The sequence below is a fragment of the Vulpes vulpes genome, chromosome 15 (genome assembly GCF_048418805.1).
Source record: "Vulpes vulpes isolate BD-2025 chromosome 15, VulVul3, whole genome shotgun sequence".
Lineage (NCBI taxonomy): Eukaryota > Metazoa > Chordata > Mammalia > Carnivora > Canidae > Vulpes > Vulpes vulpes.
The window spans coordinates 57,206,713-57,228,084 of record NC_132794.1 but is presented as its reverse complement, the minus strand read 5'-3'; the positions used below and the strand labels follow the sequence as shown (position 1 = coordinate 57,228,084).

The window sequence follows — 21,372 nt, the reverse complement described above, 5'->3', positions numbered from 1 at the left end:
TCCCTCTGCCAGTGCTGCCTGTCTCTTCCTCTGCTTGTGCTTGCTTGCTCTCTGTCAAATAAAATCTTTAAAAAAAATAAATAAATAATTCAAAACGTAAGAATGAAGAATGGGAAGAACGGTTTGGGAAGAGATCAGTTGAACGTGAGCCACTGACAGGTTATTAGAATGTTGCTTCCCTCTCTTACTAATTCAACTGCTCACCACATTCACGTTTGTGGTTTTCTACTTGGCTGTCTTTTCCGTGTATAACAACTCTCTTTCCCATTAGCCAGCTTTCTTTCAAGCTTCCATTGCTATAGTACAGTAAAATGAACAAACAAAACTCTCCCCCCAAAACCATCCCATTATAGTCAGAGACCAATTAGATCATAGGCACTTTGTTTTGGTCTCAGATACCACTACTTTATCATGTGACCCTGGGCACAGATCTAAATCTGCCAGGCTCTTATTCATCGAATAAACTGGTTGAACTATCCTTTTTAATGGACTTGAAGTTACACAGTTTCCTACATCTAACATTCTGAAGTTCAGGTGTGTTTTACAATTGATGATCCTAGGATTACTGTTGGCCCAGCACCAGTCAAGATGTACTCAACATTGCCTACAAAGTCATAATATCAAAATCACCAGCTTCAAAACTAGAAGGGTGAGTGCCAGGGGTTTGGGAAAAAAAAAATCCAAGGGACTTTAAAAAATGGTGGACCACTCTTTTAAAGCCTAATGGGGAGGGGAGTAAGAGAGGTAGCAACTCAGGCATGTTTACCAATGCTCCCAAAGGAAGATCCACATTAAGCTAGTTCTACATAATTACAGAGTGGGCTTAAGAGCCTAGCATTAATGGCTTTTAGTTCTTTTTACAGGCTTTTAAAAAAAATTACCACTCTGGCACAGAGGAGATACTGCATGGGAAAAAACAGACATTAATGACTGAATCAGAAAGTGAGTCAAAAAGTTACATTCTAAATGTGAAGAACTTTTAAGAATATTAACCAATTCTTTTCACTTGCATTTTTCCTTTATGCCCCAGGGTGATCTATAATTTAAAAAATCTATTCATAGAAGCTTAATTTCTTTTTTTTTTTTTTTTTTTTGAAGCTTAATTTCAAATAGCCAAACACTCTGAATAAACTGAGTGATCATTGGTGGGTAAATGAATAAACAAATCATGGTATATACATAAAATGGAATCTATTCAGAAGTAAAAAGGAATGAAGTATTGAAACACACAACATGGATGAACATCAAAATAATTATACTGAATGAAAGAAGCCAGACCCAAAAGAATACATATGGTATGACTCTATCTAAAATGCTAGAGAATGTAATGTATGTTTTTAAAGATTTTATTATTTATTTATTTATTTGAGAGAGAATGCATGAGAGAGAGTGAGCACGGGGTTGGGCGGGAAGATAGAGGGAGAAGCAGACTCCCTGCTGAGCAGTGAGGCTGACATGGGACTTGATTCCAGGATTCTGGGATCACAACCCGAACCAAAGGCAGATGCTTAACCGACTGAGCCACCCAGGCACCTAGAGAATGTAATTTATATGACAGAAAGCGAATTAGTAGTTGCATGGGGATGGAAGAAAGAGAAGTAGGGAGGGGCAGAGGAAGGGATCATGACAGGGCATGAAGAAAATTTTGAGTTATACATATATTAATTCACTACCTTGATTGTAGTGGTTTCACAGGTGCATGCATACATTAAAACTTAGCAAACTATACACTTTAAACAAATTCAATTTCTTGTATGTAAATTAAAAGATTTCAAAAGAGTCTGTGTAAATCTAAAACTGCTCTTTCAATAAAGTGAAAACTATTTTTAAAGAAAGCATGCATTATATTTTAGCTGGCAACATTTTTTCCCTTAGTGGTACATAAATATTGACATGTTTCACAATCGGTAGTACCTGAGAGCTATTTGTATTTCTAGTCAGGATTCTACAACTATACTCCTAATTTCACATCCTCCTGTGAAATTGACTTGCTGTCCTGATTTTCTAGATCATACCATTAATCTACCAGTCATGCACTTTAAAAACTGAGACCACCCTTAGATTCTCTCTCTTCTTTCCATGGCCACTTGGTTAGCATCTCCTGTGGAGATGTACAGAACTTTTCACACCACCCCTTCCCATCCCTCTTGTTTTGGACCTTTGTCCTTTGGGCCTGAACTACTCTAATGGCATCTTGAGAGATTTCTCTTCTTCCCTCTAAGCTGCCAGAGCACCACAATCGGGTCATCTTTCTTTATACTGCTAACAAGCCACTTCTCTGGGTAAGAGCTTACAATGGCTCCCTCTTGTCTACAGAATGAAGTTCAGACAGTCTAGCATCCAAAACTTCCATAATTTGGCTTCAATTTGCACTTTCTGTTTTCTGTCTTCATTACTTTCCCAGGGAGTTATTCTACTCCAGCCAAAAAGGCTCATTGGCTCTCTGAGATCGGCAGAATAATGACCCCCTACAAAAGTCCAAATGCGAATCCTCAGGACCTGGGAATATATTACTTTACGTGGCAAAAGGGACCAGGTGGGTTAAATCAAGGATCTTAAAATAGGGAGATTATCCTGGATTATCTGGGTGGGTCCAATATAATCACAAGGGCTCTTAAAAGATGAAAGAGGAAAGCATAAGAGCCAGAGGAGATGTGATGACAGAAGCAGAGGGTCAGGGTGATGTGATTGCTGGCTTTAAAGAGAGAGGAAGGGGTTGAGAGCCAAGAAATGTGACCCGCCTCTAAAAGCTGGGAAAGAAAAGGAAATGGATTCTCATCTAGAGCTTTCAGAAAGGAGTGCAAACCTGCCAACACCTTGATGTTAGCCCAGTGAAACCTGTTTGGATTTCTAACCTCCAAAACTGTAACACAATAAATCCTTGTTGTTTTAAGCCACTGGATTTGTAACAGCAGCAACGGGAAACGAATACACTCTCTTACCTACATATTTCCATTTTTCAAGATAATTGTTCTGGGTATCTTCTGTTTGCCACTCTACATCCGCTCTCCACCTTGCTCTGTGCTCAGGAATATAATGTATTTATACTGCATCGGGGCTCTCTTGCTCTCTGGCTTATGTTTGGCCAGCAGGAGGCCCTGGCAAGAAACTGGAGGGCAGGGAGAGAGGAAGGTTGGTCCAGAAGGCCACATCTCTTAGGCAGCTCTTTATATTTGGCGGCTCTCCCCTTCAGTGGAGTTCAGGCCTGGGGGCGGTGATGGGTCTTTGTTGTGGCTAGTGCCAGATTTCTGCCTTACTGGATTCTCTAAACCCACCCTACATCTTTGTAAATAGCCTCTTTATTTAAACTCCTTCAAATTATTCAGTTTGAGTGTGTCCTCTGTTTCTTGTTGGGGCTTTGGCTGCTAGAGTAATATTCCTCGGAATGCCCTTCTCTATTCTCATGGCCTATCCATGTGCTCTACTTTGGAGACCTGGCTCAAATCCCAGCTCTGCAGGACCACAGAATGTCAGAGCCAACTGAGTCCTGAGAAATCAGCCAGTCCAGCAACATAGATAGCTTTTCTTTCATCACTTTACCTTGCTGTCTTTTGGCAATTCCACTTCCTCCACCTCAAAGTCCTGTTTCAGAACTTCTCTTTTCACCCTGTAATTCTCCCTGGGGGAACTCACCACCTCCAAAGTTTTAACTATGATCCATAGGTTAAAGCCCCCTAATCATTATATTTGTCCTAGACTTTGCTCCTGAGGGCCAGGTCCAGAAATTTCTAACTGGCAAACAAACATCTTTACTTGGCTGCCTCAGGCACCTCTGGGTACTCTCATCATGTGTCCTCCCAAAAAGCCTCTCCTACTCTGGAATTTCCAGTTGGTGCCAAGAAACCAGGGAGCCATCCTTGACACCTTCTTTTCCTTGTCTCCTCCACACCCATCAAACACCAAATCCTGTCCTTATCTAAATGTGTCAAAATCCACCTCCTCAACTTCTCTGCACCCCCACAGCCAGTCTTACCCACTTCCGATCCATTCTCCATACAAATGGCCAAAGTGATCTTTTTAGACAACTCTGCCATCTTATTTAAAATTCTCCAGTGGCCTCCCCTTGCCTTGAGGATAAAGATCAAACTCACAGTCTGGCCTGTCATCCTCATCAGCCTCATCCTGCACCACACTCCCCATCTCCTCCTGGCTCCAGCCTCCTGGACCTCTTCCAATCCCCGGATCATGCCTTATGTTGCTCACTCTGCTCAGAGTGCTGGATACCCCCACCCTCCTCAGTTGAATGCTGTCTTCTTTGTCTTCTGGTCTCATGTAAGCTTCAATTCCTCAGGGAGGCCTTGTTCAGACAAGGTCTGGGGCACTTCCTTCCCCCATGTCATAACCTTGATCAAAGCTCTTGACTTTATTACCATTGCTTGTTTTATCTCTGTCTTGCTAATCTCTGTGAGGAGGGGGACTATCTCAGTTTTATTCATTGTTATAATCCTAGCTTCCAACACAAGTCTTGACCCAGAGTAGGCATCCAACAAACACAAATGAAGAAAATTAGCTCAGAGAGGTGAAGTGACCCATTGGCCGAGGAGCTCATTCTACTATATGCACTGCTCTACTCTCTGGGATGGAACTTGCCGAGGCCACCTAAGACCACAGATATTGCTCCTTTTCCTAAATTCACATTGCCTATATCACCAATTTGTTGTTCATCTCTTGCTGTCTTTTCATGTTTGTTACATGTAAGGTTTTCTCTCTAACTATATATACTAGGAACTCCCAGAGCATAGGGACAACATCGTAATTCTTTATATTCTTAGGTTTCTCAAGCTCAGGTTTGTATATTCATTCAACAAATATCTACTGAAAGCTCATCCTTTCCAGATACTGCTGGGAAAATAGCAGCCAACAAAGCAAATGATATCCTGTGCCCCAACCAAGCGTACAGTTTAGCCTGGCAAGTAGTTACATGTTAATACTATGTAACAGTACCTGTTAAAACAAATTGCATGTGTTGCATAAATAAGTGAGTGTCAGAGCCAGAGGAGAAAAAAATAGTGCATCTTCCTGGAGCAAAACTTGGACTTGAAGATTTGGGGGAGAGCCAGTTACTATTGTTTAATAAAAAAAATACAGATATACTGTGGAGAAGAATGCAGCACTCACAGAGCTTTTAAGGTCAAACTGCAGATTTCTGGCTCATGGCTGGCTGGCCTGCTTTAGCTCCCGCCAGGGCCCCACAAGGGTTCACATTTGTTCTCTCATCCTGATAGCGATGCCACAGTGGAAAGTCTGCAAAGCACTGCTGCAGCCTCACCTCTGGCATAGTCTGCCCCATGGCAAGCACTCAACATGCAATAAGATACTAATGCACATGCTGGAATGAAGCAAGTAAGGCTTCCTGGAATCTAGGGGGGAATGTACACTAAGTCAGTTAGGAAAACAGAAAATAGCAGTAAGGACCCGAGCAGAAGGAAGAATGGCAGGGCCCTCCACTAACTCTTCTGTGACACAAAGACACAGGCCCTATGAAGGAAAACAAGGGGTATAGCTTCCTTTGCTTCTCTTACCACTACCTAATTCGTATGAGAATGTGGTATGAGAGAGGAAAATCAGATACCACACCAAGTGCCCAGTCTTTGGCCCTGCCTACACACCAAGACTTGGAGCCAAAGCCAAAACAAGCAGCCCTATTTATTAAACCCTGTCCAAACCAAAGACTAATTTTTACAAGAGTAAACAAAAAAAAAATACTCTTAAAAACCTAGTGAAAAGTTTTTAAGTGGGCAAAACAGTGCCACAAGACCTGCATTTCTAGGAAAGCTACATAAGGATGGCTCATCGAAAGGACATATACCACCCTGGGAGAAGTGGGGGGTGGGATGGGAGAATTGGGCTTCAACTACAGTGGCAATGATTTATTCCCAAGTAGGAGTAGAGAAATGAGAAAGCTATTATTCTTTATTATAAATCTTTAATATTTCAAGACAGTTTTTAAGTAATCATAAAACCAAACTGCATAAAGGCCAAATCTACATTTTCTAAAATTAGTAAATCAGAACAAAATCAGCATATCAACATATCCTCCAACAAGACATGAGTTGTGCCTATATGTTTAATTCCTTTCTACCTGTGGGCACATACAAGAATGTGTACAAAACACACAGTCTGTGTTTTGAAATCTAGCTGTTTGAAGATGGCCCAGACATGTCTATTTCTTTTTCTTTCCTTTCCTTTCCTTTCCTTTCCTTTCCTTTCCTTTCCTTTCCTTTCTTTTCCTTCCTTCCTTCCTTCCTTCCTTCCTTCCTTCCTTCCTTCCTTCAACAACCAAATGGCTCCTATCCTATTCTTGGAAATACTTGCAGGTGACAAGGTACAGAGAATGGGGTGGGATAAGGAGAAATTTCAGGCAAAAAAGTATAACAGGGCAACTGAAGGGAATAAGCTGAAAGGGGAAGGAAGAACAGATCTTACCAGAATCAAGAGTTTGTATCTGAGACTATTTGGTCTTAACTTCCCAGACTTACCACACAAAAGTTGCTCAAATTTTGCTTGAAAATAGTCTCCTTTTAAAATAATGTGCCCACCCACCAGAATCAGCCTCCCACCAGGTTCAGAAGACTCAAAGCATGGACTCTGGAGTCAACCACTCCTGGGTGTAATGGTTACAGGTGTGAGTGAAAATTCTCTAAGCCTCTGTTCCTCCCTCTGTAAAACAGGCAAAAAACAGTATTTATCTCAGAAGGTGGAGGGACGCCTGGGTGGCTCAGTGGTTGAGTATCTGCCTTCAGCTCAGGGTGTGGTCCCGGAGTCCTGGGGTCAAGTCCCGTATAGGGCTCCTTGCATTGATCCTGCTTCTCCTGTCTCTGCCTCTCTCTCTGTCTCTCATGAATAAGTAAATAAAACCTTAAAAAAATAGCTAGGCTCATTTCAGGACAAAATTATTAAAAAAAAGAAAGAAGAAGAAGAAGTGGAGATGATGCTTAAAGTGATATGAGTACAGCATTGCACAATGTCTAGTACACACACACGTAAGCTCTAAGAATACACACACATGCAAGCCATTTCTCTTTTGTCCTTGGTCTCAGAATAGTCTTTTATTTGGGGTATTTGTTCCCTCTGTTATCCTTGTTGGGATCTGCTGAATACAGAGAGGCAGCATCTTCTAAGAGCCCTAGCTCAGCATTGCCAGGTGTAGTGAGCCACCATGTATAGGCTGGCCAAAGGAGATAGGTTTCTACCTGGGCAGGAAGCAGCCAAGAAGCTTCCTGGCTGCAGCAGAAGCTCGTTAGCCTGGGAGTCTTAGACTCTGTGAAGACTGCTACCTGGTTTCTAATTCTCTTGGCAGGTCCCACTTCCTGCCGCTGCCTTATCCCTTTGTCTGGCTCTATTCTCTGTTTTCTGAGGAGTTCCTATTTCCTGACTTCCATCTCCTTGCCTTGCACGTGGGTGGCTGTGTCTTTTTAATTTTTAACTGCCTCTTGGTTCTAGTCACATTCCCTCACCTTGCCTTCAGGAATTGATGGCTTCTCACTTCCTTTTTTATTTTTTTTAAAGGTTATTTATTTATTTATTCATGAGAGACAGAGAGAGAGAGAGAGAGAGGCAGAAACATAGACAGAGGGAGATGCAGGATCCCCACAGGGACCCCGATGCAAGATTTGGTCCTGAGACTCCAGGATCACTCCCAGAGCTGAAGGCAGATGCTCAACCACTGAGGCACCCAGGTGTCCCAGCTTCTCACTTCCTGACTAGCACTATGGGTTCTCTATTTTCTTTCTTTCTTTCTTTTCTAAAGATTTAATTTGGGGCAGCCCTGGAGGCTCAGCGGGGGGCAGCCCTGGTGGCTCAGCGGTTTAGCGCCATCTTCAGCCCGGGCTGTGATTCTGGAGACCCAGGATAGAGTCCCATGTTGGGCTCCCTGCATGGAGCCTGCTTCTCTCTCTGCCTGTGTCTCTGCCTCTCTCGCTCTTTCTCTCTCTCATGAATAAATAAATAAAATCTTAAAAAAAAAGATTTTATTTATTTATTTGAGAGACACAGAGAGAATGGGAGAGAGAGAGCACACAAGTGGGGTGAGTGCAGAGAGAGAAGCAGACTCCTACTGAGCAGGGAACCTGATAGGGGACTCGATCCTGAAACTCCAGGATCATGAGCTGAAGGCAGATGCTTAACCGACTGAGCCACCCAGGCACCCAGTTCTCTACTTTCTCTCTTTTGATTCATGTGGCTCCTGACTCCTGCCTGCTTATGTAGTCTTTGACTCACCTATCTTGTCTCCCACTCTGGCATCTGTTTTCCATCTATGTTTTGATCAATGGTTGTGACTTACTGGTACTACGTGTATCTTGACTCATGACTGCTTATCAAGATGATATGCACAATACTTAGCAAATGGTATGGAAAGGGCCCTGCCCAGTCAGAATGGTTATCACCTCTAAACAACAGGGATGGCTGTCCCTGCACATACTGGCTAAACAGCAGCCCAGCTTACTAGACTCTAGACCCCTCCAACTGCTGTGATGGGAGTCCTCTCAGGGCTGGTGCCACAGACTTGCTCCTTACTCACCCAGGCTCGACACAGTCGGCCTTGGGCCCTGTTTCATGGGCTCCTATTACCCATAGTCCTGGAACTGACCTTCTCGTTACCACTCTATCCAGAGGTCAATAGGGGAAACTGATGACACATTTAGAGTGATGGTGTAGCACTGAGGGCAAAACATAAAAGCAGAAAATGTATATTCTAGGAAGAACAAAAGTATCTTTACAGCAAAAGACTCTGTATAAAATTGGGTTGTGGGGAATCCCTGGATGGCTCGATGGCTCAGTGGTTTAGCACCTGCCTTCGGTCCAGGGTGTGGTCCTGGAGTCCAGGGATCGAGTCCCATGTCGGGCTCCCTGCGTGGAGCCTGCTTCTCTCTCTGCCTGTGTCTCTGCCTCTCTCTCTCTCATGAATAAATAAATAAAATCTTTTTAAAAAATTGGGTTGTATCTTAAGAGTTGATTCTCTTTTCCTGGTGTGGCAACAGAAGTCTCTTCTGCACATGCCTTCTATGAACCTCTTTGAACCACTTACAGTCTATAAGCAACCATTTGATTGTATGTGACTTACAAATAAAGAGAATGAGAGGAAACTCTACACCTTCTATTCTGTCAAAAGGCTAGATCTGTTCTTTCCCCAATGCTTCCCTAACTCAAAATAAAAAGAATCATTACCAAGAACTTCCTTCTATACTGACACAAATCTTGAATGTAGAGAGGAAAGGGACAGTGCTTTCAGGATGGTTCTTGAGTAGAGCTAGCATTTCAAAGGTTTGGGAATTATTAATACTTTGAGGATGGAGTTAGGGGATGCAGTATCTTTTTCCCCCCTTTTTAAAAAGTAGTTTTCATGCCTTATATGGAGCTCCAACTGACAACCCCAAGAACAAGTGTCATCTTCTACCCACTGAGCCAGCAAGGTGTCCCAGAGGATGCAGTATCTCAAGAATAAATGATTGATAGTAACCAAAACAAACCAAAAAAAGGGAACTTGCCCTGAGCCGGCTCACACCTCCAGTAGGATTTAAATATTGGAAACACAAAGCCACAGATTCAGTGCAATTGTGTGTCACCAACCACATAGTTCTCTACAATCCTTTCTCTTAGTTTACTCTTTAATTTCAACGATCTCCCCCACTTTTTTAAATTTAAAAAGTTCAAACTTACAGAAAAGAAAAAAAGAACAGTACAACAAATACCTGCATACCATTCTCTTAGATTCACCATCCTCATTTTGCCACATTCCTGGCTTGCTCCCCCACCCTTATACTTTCTGCCCCTGAACTAGCTGAAAGTAGCAGCTGTCATGACACATTTCCTCTAACATCTGTACCTCACACAAAGGACAGTGTCCTACATAACCACAATACCACAATTGTGCCTAAGAAAATGATAAAGTAATTCCATAATATTATTTAACATTCAGTCCATGTTAAATGCTTTCCAATTTTCTCCAAATCATCTTTTAGAGCAATTTTTTTTTCTGATCTAGGATCCAAAGTTCACACATCTCAAATGGTTGTTACATCACTTGAGTATTTTATTTTGTTTTTTGTTTTTTGTTTTTCACTTGAGTATTTTAATCTACATACTCCTCATCCTCCTAGCCTTGACTTTCCTGTCTCTTTGGCAGGACCTGCATAGGCAAAGTCATGATCTTATTGCATCCCAACAGGAACTCTTAACAGATGTTGGTAAGCTTGATCACTAGGCTGAGGTGATGACCTCCTCATCTTTCCATTGTAAGGATACATTTTTCTCTAGGTAATCTACGGCGAGATAATCCTGTTCTCCAACAACCTCTCACTCAAAGGGTTTCAACCCAGGGATGAGTCCTTGCCTGAATCAGGGGATGCAGTATCTTTTTTCCCCCCTTAGGGGTTTGCATAGCACTGGTTTTCTGGTTCTTTCATTCATTTTATTGTGTATTATTCACCAATGACCCAACAGTACCCATCTTCTCTTTCCTCAGGGCATATGCTCTCTGGTTACTTCTTGCTGGGGCTTTCCCCACTGTTCTTCTTGGCCACATCTGACCACTTTAGCCCAGACCTGGGGGGCCATTTGCTTCTCCCTTTACCTGCTGATCTCATGACTTCACCTTCAGCAAATTAAAAACAAAAACAAAGAAACACAGGCTGCCTACCAATGTACAGCTCTGCAAAAATTAAAGTGTCTATAATACATGTTGATGGGGCTAGATGGAAGAGAGTGGATGGAGAAAATCAGTTTTATTTTTTAAAAGTCAGATTGCCTAAGCCTCGAGAAATCTTTCCTCCTCACTAGGGTAGAGCCACTTGTTCTGTCACAATCAGGCTTTTTGTAATGGTGCTGAACAGAAGCAACCTCATCTCTCCAGTTCCCTGATAGGAGAATCTTGGAAGAACAGAGGTTTGGAAATCATGTAGCTCAAAAGCCCCATTTTAAAGGGATAGAGACTCGGAGAGATGAAGGGGAATGCCTAGAGTCCCTCAGCTCCTTAACGGTAGAGCTAGGACAGGAACCTGGTTTGAAAAATACCTCCTCTGCTGTTCTTTTCATTCCCTTCCCAAGCGCCTTGTGATTCGGCTGTTTAACCGGCAAGATGAAGCCAGGAGCACTCACGGCCTCCTTCATTGCTAATTTGCATTTTGCCTGCATCACCTTCCCACCTTTGAAGGCTCTGAGTAAAGATTCCCATTAAGAGCCTTTTATTAATATTATTATCTTAAAATCAATCTCCATTTCTGCGGATCAAAGGGGAAAATTTAGGCAGATTCAGAGAGCACATGCTACCGTTACTTTGACCAGGGGGTAAAAAATAAAGGTGTCGGGGACCTGCATCAAGGCCGCTCCCTGAACGCGGCTCTCCCGGAGGCTGAAACGCCCTGCGGGCGCGGGTGACAGCTCCCGGGATCCTCCGGCGCGCGCTGGAACCGTGCGGAGGCCGGCACCGGGCCCCCGGAGCTTGTCACGTTCCGAGCAGAGGGCGGGGGGGAACAAAGCCCGGCGCGGAAAGCCCCAGCCCCGCGGCCGACCGCGCCCTCGCTGCAGCCGCCCGGCGGGCTGCCGGGGCTGCGGAGCCGCAGTGCGGAGCGGGGACCTCCCGGCGGGGCCTCCCGCGCGCGCCGCCCCGCGCCGCCCCGCGCCGCCCCGCACAGCCCCCGGGCCGCGGCTCCGGGGGGGCGCCCGCCGGGGAGCGCCGAGCATCCTCCGGCCCGCGGGCAGGGCGCGGCCACCCCCGCGCTGCGGGCCGGGGTCCGCAGCCCGCGCCCCGCCCCGCCCCCGCCCCGAGCCCGGCGCGCGCTCACCGGTCCGTGCGCCCATCCCGCGGCCGGCGGTGCGGGCCGTCAGTCCGTCCGTGCGCTCCGAGGCGGCGGGGAGCGCCGAGCAGGGGCGGCGCCGCGGCCGGGGCGAGCGCGGCGATCAACAGGCGGCTCCGGCCGGCGCGGCGCGGGGGCGCGGGGGCGCGGGGCGCGGGGGCGCGCGGCGCAGCGGGGCAGCCTGGGAAGCGTAGTTCGCGGCGGCGCGGAGGCGGGACCCCCCGCCGGGTGCTCCCCTGCAGGTGTCCCCTCGCGGAGCCCGCGTCCCGACCCCGTCACCGCTCTGCGGGCCACGAGGACCTCCGCCTTGGGGGAAAAGCGGTGCAGGCTCTTCTGCGAAGCTCGGGGCTCCTGCGGAGAGGGTGGGTGGCGGAGGCTCTCCAAGCCTGCGAGGAGCGGTGGGTGAGTGAGCACCTTGACGGGAGGCCCCAACACCTAGTTATCACGGGGCGGGGACCCGGGACAGAGGAGCAGCTAGGGTAGATGCCTGCAGGGAGGGCGGTAAGCGAGGTGGGGCTTAGCCAGGCTGATGTAAAGTTTGGGGGTTAGGGTATCGCAGAGCTCATGCACACGCAGGGGCTTTAACTAGGCGTGAGACTGCACAACGCAGCCCATCCCGAGTCTTGGCCTCCTCATCTGTAAAACAGGCTTAAAGCCTGAAGACGTGAAGACGTATGGTGAGGACTAACCCCGTATTAGGTGCACACACGAAAGCCCCTGTGCTAGGCACTTACATCCGCCACAAAGGCTCCTTCCTTGGGAGTCACAGGGGTGTTCCTGGGCACACTTCTTGGCTGGAAAGTCCTACCTATATTACTAAGTTAAAACTAGGTGAGCCTCGTTGGGTTGGGTAAATAAATGTTAAAACCCACCTCTCTTGTTAGTCAGCCATTTAGCCAGTTCACTTCATCCTGGAAACGTACTGAAATGTCCTTTCCCCCAGGTTCTTGGGAGCTACAAAGATAGAGAAAATACGATCTTGTCTCTGAAGCATGAAAGCGGGGTGGGGTGGCATAGGACTAAGACTGAAATTACTAAAATACGTGGCATAATGGAATTATCTGCCAGAAGCTTTCTCCAATTAGATGTGTTCTCATTCCTTTTTGAACCCTTTGCATACTTCTAGTGCCACTCTTGTATGTAGCATTTATCTGGACAGTTTAAGTATGTTGAATTTTGCAAGTAGCTCCTATGCAGTATTTCACCTTATGGTGAGATTTGCCTCTCAGGGTTGCAGTGGAAGGAAAATAAACCAAAAAGATGGATGGAGCATTGCTGCTGTCATCTGCCTGAAATACTCAAAGGGTGAATGGAGGTGAAACAGCATCAGAACCTGGCATGACCTGCAGTTATCATGTGGCAAAAACAAAAAAACAAAATGCAGAGGAAATTTCATATTTGAAAATGATAACACAATTTGCGTTTGTGAAAATACTTCCCTGTTCGTGTTCTTACTTGATTTCGGCAACAATCTGTGAGATACAGAGTAAGGATTTCCCCCAGATTTCTGAGAGGCACAGAGATGATATAACTTACTCAAGGTCATCCAGTTGACTATTAAGCCTATCTTCTCTTCTTCCACCCTGCTTGTTCTCGGCCTTCCCCAAGGAGACACTCTCAGCACCCTTTCGTTTGTACATTTCAAAAGAGAGCCATGGCTTCCCCAGAAGGTGGGCTGAATCAAAAAAACAGTTAATTCTCTAAGGCTCTTGGAACTAGTAGGATGAACAATGGCACGTAGGAGGTGCTGAGAGACCAGAGTGCTTTCCACTTTCAAGAGTGGTAATGGATTGTACCCTCAGCTTCCTAACTGAAATGACACATTTGCTCTGGAAAAAGTGCAATGAAATGGAGGTGTGACCAAACCCACTTAAATCATGCTCCCAAGTTTTCCTGTCATTTGTTATTCCAAATGTCCTGAGAGGCATGATATCTTTGACTGTTTTATGTTGTACATTTATCACAAATCATAGCCTCTGTTAAATAAGAATAGGAGCCTGGGTGGCTCAGTGGTTGAGCATCTGCCTTTCGCTCAGGGTGTGATCCCAGGGTCCAGGATCGAGTCCCACATCGGACTCCCTGCAGGGAGCCTGCTTCTCCCTCTGCCTGTGTCTCTGCCTCTCTCCGTGTGTCTCTTATGAATAAATAAATCTTAAAAAAAAAAAAAGAATGGGACTGCTTACAAATCAAGCCAGCAGTTTTCCCAGAGAAAGTTGATGGTAGGCATAAGCTGAAAGTAATAAAGCAATTTTATTCATATTGGAAGAAAGCATAGCAAAGGTTTGAGATACAACAATACTCAGTGGTCTTTCATCTTTCCCCACAAGGAAAATGCCTGCATGTGATGAAATGAATGGAGCATTATTTCAGGTGAAATCTCTGAAGGTAGCAGGCATAGAAATTATTTCTTAAGGTAAAGTCATAGTTGGCAGCAAAAGCAAAGGTATGAGAGCCCCCATGACAATCCCAGGAGGGGATTGTATGAGCTCCAGGAGGATGCTGACACCAAACTAAAGGAAGGAAGTTGGGAAAAAGAACCTCTAATCAACCTCTGTCTCCTCTGTCTATACCACAAGGGCTAGAAAGCTAGGAGATGTTAACAAAAGAGGCAGGAAGGTAGAACATTTAACCTTTCTATTTTTAATGTTAAAACTTAATGGAAAGATATGATCCGTTTGTTTGGTTCTTTACATCTGCTATCTATGTCTAAAACTTTTGCAGAGAGAAAGGATGTCAGTCATGCCTATAACTGGTCAGCTGAAACCCATCATCATTTCTGGACCATATCTTGTAGGTTTAATTTTTCACCCTGCTTTTTCAAATATGAAAATGTAAAATTGAAACAGTTCAAGCCAGAAGGGACCTTACATATAATATTATCTAGTGTCTTTGTGTAAGCAAGGAGGCTGATATGTCAACAGTAAATGTCACTTGATAGAAAGTAAAAAATTCTGTGTGGCACTTATCATGAAGTATTTTCATTATTCACAGTGTAGCACACCTCATTAGGAGTGTGTAGCAGATACTGTTTCTTGCCTACTCAACATCCATTCACCCCTTTTCCTCTTTTTTACAGAAGCCCGTATAGGTATTCACCCACTAGGAAAGGTGACCTTATTACCGTCTCAGAAGTACACTCCTAAACTATCACGGGCAAAGGGAATAAGATCCTCTTGACTGGTCAGTGAGAGGTTAGAGGTGGGCACGCAACCCAGTTCTGGTAAGTGAGACTTGAGTAGAGGTCTGATGAAGGCATTCTGGGAAAGACTTTCTTGCTGTTAAACAGAGACATAGAGGAAAACATGCCACAATCTCCACTGGATGTTGTTGCATCACATAACAAATGTTATGTGAAACTTGACCCTCAGGACAAAGCCAACACATCGGTGATGGCAAAATAACGAGATAGAATGAACCTGGGTCTATGATGTTGTTGTTAAGTCAGGAAATCAGTCATATCTGCTGCTGTCCCACTTCTGGATTTTTTTAAAAAAGATTTTATTTATTTATTTGAGAGACGGAGAGAGAGAACAAGTAGGGAGGAGGAGCAGAGGGGGAGGGAGAATCAGGCTCCCCGCTGAGCAGGGAGCCCAACATGGGGCTCAATCCCAGGACCCTGGGATCATGACCTAAGCTGAAGGCAGATGCTTAACCAACTGAGCCACTCAGGCACCCCTGGATTTCTTGTTATGTGAGATAATAAATTTTTTTTAAGATTTTGTTTATTTATTCATGAGAGAGACACAGAGAGAGAGAGAGAGAGAGAGAGAGAGAGAGAGGCAGAAACATAGTCAGAGGGGGAAGCAGGCTCCATGCAGGAAGCCCGATGTGGGACTCCATCCCAGGGCTCCAGGATCATGCATGCCCTGAACCAAAGGCAGATGCTCAACCACTGAGCCACCCAGGTGTCCCAAGATAATATATATTTTTATTTGTGAGTCAATTTGAGACATTTTGTTACTTGAAACTGAAAGTATCCTAAGTGTTACAGAAGAAATGTAAAAGTAAGTTCATTGGATGAATTGAAGGACTATTTCTCAGAGTTTATAAAAACAAACAACAACCACAGCCACAGGCAAAGGATGGGGATATTATCATGTAGAGGATAGAAGTTTGGACTGTAACATCAGACAGACTTGGGTTTGAACTCAGATATTTACTGCCTCGGGGGTTGATGGTGACGAATTTTTTTTTAACCTCTCTGAGTCTCGTTTTCTTTATCTACAAGCTGGGGATAATAATACTTACCACGGGGTTGTTATATGGATTAAATGAGATAATTTGTGTCAAGTATACTACAAAAGATATGATGCCTAGTAAGCACTAAGGCCTGACAACTATGTTGATGAGCTATGACTTAAGTCACATTTATATTTGGCAGCAAGCATCTAATAGTGAATCACTATATAATAGCAATCATGTTAAATGACATAGCAGTAATGCAATCAGCAAAATCCAAAATATGAGAAACTCTACACAACCACTATTTCTCCTATAAATAAAGTGTAAGAAAAGGGAAAGTTTATAGATACACAGACACATAAGAGACAAACAACCAAATGCAATGTGTAGTAGATCTTGATTTGAACAAAGCAGCTGTTAAAAAAATCACATTTATGAGGTAATTGAGGGACATGTGAATATAGGATATTTATTATATTAAGATATTATTTTAAATTTTTTAAATGTGATGATACCATGTTTTTTTTTTTTTAACAAAGTCTTTATCTTTTAGAAAGACACTACTGAATACTACTGAAAACATACTGAATACTATTGAAAACACACTGAATATTTGAAGGAGAAATAAAACTGAGGTTTACCTTTAAAAATAAGCCAGTGAGAGTGGTAGTAGAGTGGCAGTATTGGGTTATAAATGAAAAAGATTGGTCATGAGTTGATAATGGTTGAAGCTGAATGTTGGGCCATTATTAAACCATTCTCTGGACATTTTTCAAAACAGGTTCATGGAGATATATTTAATGTATGATAAATTCACCCTTTTAAAGTATACAATTGAATGGTTTTTAGTACATTCACAGAGTTATGCAACTATCACCCAATCTAACTTTAGAATATTTTCAAAATTGCAAAAAGAAAACCCATACACATTAGCTGACACTTCCTCTTCGCCTCTGGTGACCACTGATCTGTTTTGTCTCATCTGGAGTTGCTTGTTCTGGACATTTCACATAAATAGGATATATAACATGTGGTGGTTTACGACTGCCTTCTTTCACTTAGCATAACATTTTCATGGTTCATCCGTGTTATAGCATATATTAGTACTTCATATTTTATGGCCAAATAACATTCCACTGAATGGATATGTCATATTTTCATTGTCCAATGATGAGCATTTAGGTTGATTCCACATTCTGAATATTATGAATAATGCTGCTATGCATATTTGTGTATATTTTGTATAGACATATTTTCATTTCTCTTGTATATACCTATGCATGGTGTTGGCAGGTCATATGGTAACTTTATGTTTAGCAGTTTGAAGAACAGCCAAACAGTTTTCCAAAGTAGCTGAATAATTTTACATTTTTACCAGAAATGTATGAGGGTTCCAATTTCTCCATATCTTTGCCATCACTTCTTAATGTCTATCTTTTTTTGTTTTTATTATAGCTATCCTAATGAATGGAAGTGGTATCCCATTGTGATTTCAATATGCATTTCACTAGTGACTAATGATATTGAGTATTTTTTCATGTTCTTATTGGCCATTTTTATATCTTCTTTGGAGAAATGTCTATTTAAATCCTTTGGCTAATTTTTTCCAGGTGTAAAACATAGTGATTTGATAATTCTATGCGTGAAATGCTTACCACAAGTGTAGTTACCATCTGTCACCATATAAAGGTATTACAATATTATTGACTATATTCCTGATGCTGTACTTGTCCCATATTCCCCTTTACATGTTTCACCTATCCCCCCCACAATTCTCCCCTCTGGCAACCATCAGTTTGTTCTCTGTATTTATATCTATTTCTATTTGTTTTGTTTTCTGTTTTAGATTCCACATATAAGTGAAATCATACAGTATTTGTCTTTCTCTGACTTATTTCACTTGCCCTACTACTCTCTACATCTATTCATCTTGTGAAATGGCAAGGTTTCATTCTTTTTATGGCAGAGTAATATTCCATTGTGTGTATATACCACATTTTCTTTATCCATTCACCTATTGTGAATACTTAGATTGCTTCCATATCTTGTCAATTGTAAATATTGCTGCAATAAGCATAGAGGTGCATATTCTTTTTGAACTAGTGTTTTTTTTAAATTATTAGTACACCTAATAGTGGCATTACTGGATTATGTGGGATTTCAATTTTTAATTTCTTGAGGAACCTCTATATATTGTTTTCACAGTGGCTGCATCAATTTATATTCCTGCCAACAGGGCACAAGTTTTCCCTTTTCTTCACATCCTTGCCAACACTTGTTATTTCTTGTCTTTTTGATACTAGCCATTCTAACGGGTGTAAGGTGCTCCTTGGGGTTTTGGTCTTTCCTGATGACTAGTGATGTTGAGCATCTTTCCATGTGTCTGTTGGCCATCTGGGTGTCTTCTTTAGAAAAATGTCTCTTCAGGTCCTCTACCCATTTTTAAATCAGATTATTATTATTATTTTTTTTGGTGTTGAGTTGTATGAGTTCTTTACACATTTTGGGTACTAACCCTTATTGGATATATCATTTGCAAATATCTGCTACCATCCAGTCAGTTGCTTTTTCATTTTTTTGATGGTCTACTTTGTTGTGCCAAAGCTTTTTAGTACAATGTAGTCTCAATTGTTTATTTTTGCTTTTGTTTCCCTTGTCTAAGGAGACAAATCCAGAGAAATGTTGCTAAGGCTGATGTCCAAGAGTTTATTGCTTACTTTTCTTTTAGGAGCTTTATGGTTTCAGGTCTTACTTTTAGGTCTTTAATCCATTTTGAGTTTATTTTGATTATGATGTAAGAAAGTGGCACAGTTTCATTGTTTTTTTTTTTTTAGTTCCATTCTTTTGCAAGTAGCTGTCTAGTTTTCCCATTACCATTTATTGAAGAGACTGTTTTTTCCCCATTGCATATTCTTGCCTCCTTTGTCCTAGATTAGTCGACCATAAAAATATGGGTTTATTTCTGGGCTCTTTCTTCTGTTCCATTGATCTGTGTGTCTATTTTTGTACCAATATTGCACTATTTTGATTACAATAGCTTTGCAGTATAGTTTGAAATCTGGGATTGTAGGTACCTCTAGCTTTGTCTTTCTCAAGATTGCTTTGGCTATTTGGGATCTTTTGTGGTTCTTTTTTTTTTTTTAAGATTTTCTTTATTTATTCATGAGAGACAGAGAGAGAGAGAGAGAAGGCAGAGAGAGAGAAAAAGAGAAAGGCAGAGACGCAGGCAGAGGGAGAAGCAAGCTCCATGCAGGGAGCCCGACGTGGGACTCCATCCCAGGTCTCCAGGATCACGCCCTGGGCTGAAGGCGGTGCTAAACCGCTGAGCCACCCAGACTGCCCATCTTTTGTGGTTCTATACAAATTTTAGGATTCTTTGTTCTAGTGCTGTGAAAAAAGCTATTCCATTTTGATAGGGGATTATATTGAATCTGTAGATTGCTTTGGGTTTTATAAACATTTTAACAATATTATTTTAATTCATGAGCATAACATGTCTATTTATTTGTGTCATCTCCGGCTTCTTTCATCAATGTGTTATAGTTTTCAGAGTACAAATCTTTCACCTCCTTGGTGAAATTTATTCCTAGGTATTTTATTCTTTATAATGCATTTGTAAATGGGATTATTTTCTTAATGTCTCTTTCTTTCTTTTTTTTAATAATAAATTTATTTTTTATTGGTGTTCAATTTGCCAACATACAGAATAACACCTAGTGTGTCTCTTTCTTTTTAATTGGGTTATCTTTTTATTATTGCTCTATGAAAATTTTTCTATATGTTCTGGTTATATATCTTTTATCAGACATGAGATTTGCATGTATTTTTTACCATTCTGTGGATTGGTCTTTTTTCTTTTTTCCACTTTCTTGATGGTATTCTTTCATAAGCATCCTTTATCAGTTTGAGGAGGTTTCTGTCCCCACTTTGTTTGATATTTTTTTATCATGAAAGGGTGTTGGATTTAATCAAAGACTTTTTTTCTGTATCTGTAAAGATGATCCTATGGGATTCCTCCTTTTATTCTATTAACATGGTATATTATACTGATTTTCAGATGTTCAAGTAACTATTTACTCCAAGGATAAATCCCATCTGGTCATGGTGTATAATCCTTTTTACGTGTTGTTGGGTTTAGTTTGCTAGTATTTTGTGGAGAATTTTTGTTTCCATATTCATAAAAAATGTTGGTCTGTAGTGTTTTTGTTTGTTTGTTTGTTTGTTTGTTTGATGTCTTTGACTAGTTTTGGTATCAGAGTAATATTGGCCTTATAGATGATTTAGGAAGTGTTCCCTCTTTTTTTTTTTTTTTTTTTTTTGTCTTTTGGAAGTTTTTGTGAAGAATTGGTATTAATTCTTTAAATCTTAAGTAGAGTTAACTCATGAAGCCATTTGGGCATTGGCTTTTCTCTATTGGAAATTTAAAAATAATTCAGAAATTTAAAAATAATTATCATTAAATAATAATTTAATAATAATTTAAATTTAATTCAGACTTTGCTTTTTCTACATATATTCAGAATATGTATTTCTTCTTAAGTCATTCTCATTAGTTTATGTCTTCCTAGGAATTTATCCATTTTATCTAAGGTATCTAGTTTGTTGGCATATAATTTTCATAATATTACCTTTTTTATTTCTGTAATGTCAATGGTGATATTCCCTCTTTTATTCCTAATTTTAGTATTTGAGTCTTTTCTCTTTTTTCCTTGGTCACAGTCTAGCTAAAGGCTTGTCAATTTTGTTAATCTTTTCAAAGAAATAACTTTGTGTTTTTTTTTTCATTTTCTCTATTGTTTTTCTAGTCTACATTTAATTTATTTCTACTATAGTCTTTATTAGTTTTATCATGGCCCAGACAGTTTCACTCTGAATTCTACCAAGTGCTTGAGAAAGAAATGATACTAAATCTCTGTAAATGTCTTCCAGAAAAAAGAAGCATGGCACATACTTCCTAACTTGTTCTTCCTAACTTGTTCTTAACTTGTACCAAGAATCAACCTAATATCAAAACCAAAGACATTACAAGAAAGGAAAATTACAGGCCAATATCTCTCAAGAAACTAGATGCGAAAGGTTTCAACAAAATGTTAATAGATTTAATCCAACAATGTATAACAAGAATTATGCATTAAGACAAGTGGGGACAGCCCAGTGGCTCAGCGGTTTAGTGCCGCCTTCAGCCCAGGGCCAGATCCTGGGGACCCAGAATCGAGTCCCGTGTTGGGCTCCCTGCATGGAGCCTGCTTCTCTCTCTGCCTGTGCCTCTCCCTCTCTCTCTGTGGATCTATCATGATTAAATAAATAAAAAAAAACTTTAAAAAAATAAAAAATAAAAAAAGACAAGTGGGATTTTATTCCAGGTATGCAAGTCTGGTTCAACATTCAAAAAAAT

The 21,372-nt window shown here is 41.8% G+C and overlaps 2 protein-coding genes across 5 annotated transcripts in view; one reads left to right on the top strand and one right to left on the bottom strand.

Annotated features, from left to right (window-relative positions):
- TMOD2 (tropomodulin 2) overlaps window positions 1-12,749 on the bottom strand; it is a 58,265-nt gene extending 45,516 nt beyond the window's left edge. Inside the window, exon 1 of one of the 3 annotated variants that reach the window (XM_025992993.2) lies at window positions 12,668-12,749. The gene's annotated coding sequence lies outside the window, so the exon portion shown is untranslated. Of the gene's footprint in view, window positions 1-11,310; window positions 11,565-11,783; window positions 11,960-12,667 lie in introns of those variants that run through there. The other 2 variants (XM_072738528.1, XM_025993028.2) reach the window with 2 other exon arrangements.
- LYSMD2 (LysM domain containing 2) overlaps window positions 11,970-21,372 on the top strand; it is a 32,455-nt gene continuing 23,052 nt past the window's right edge. The window contains exon 1 of one of the 2 annotated variants that reach the window (XM_025993120.2): window positions 11,970-12,197. The gene's annotated coding sequence lies outside the window, so the exon portion shown is untranslated. The remainder of the gene's footprint in view (window positions 12,198-21,372) is intronic. The other variant, XM_072738529.1, reaches the window with a different exon arrangement.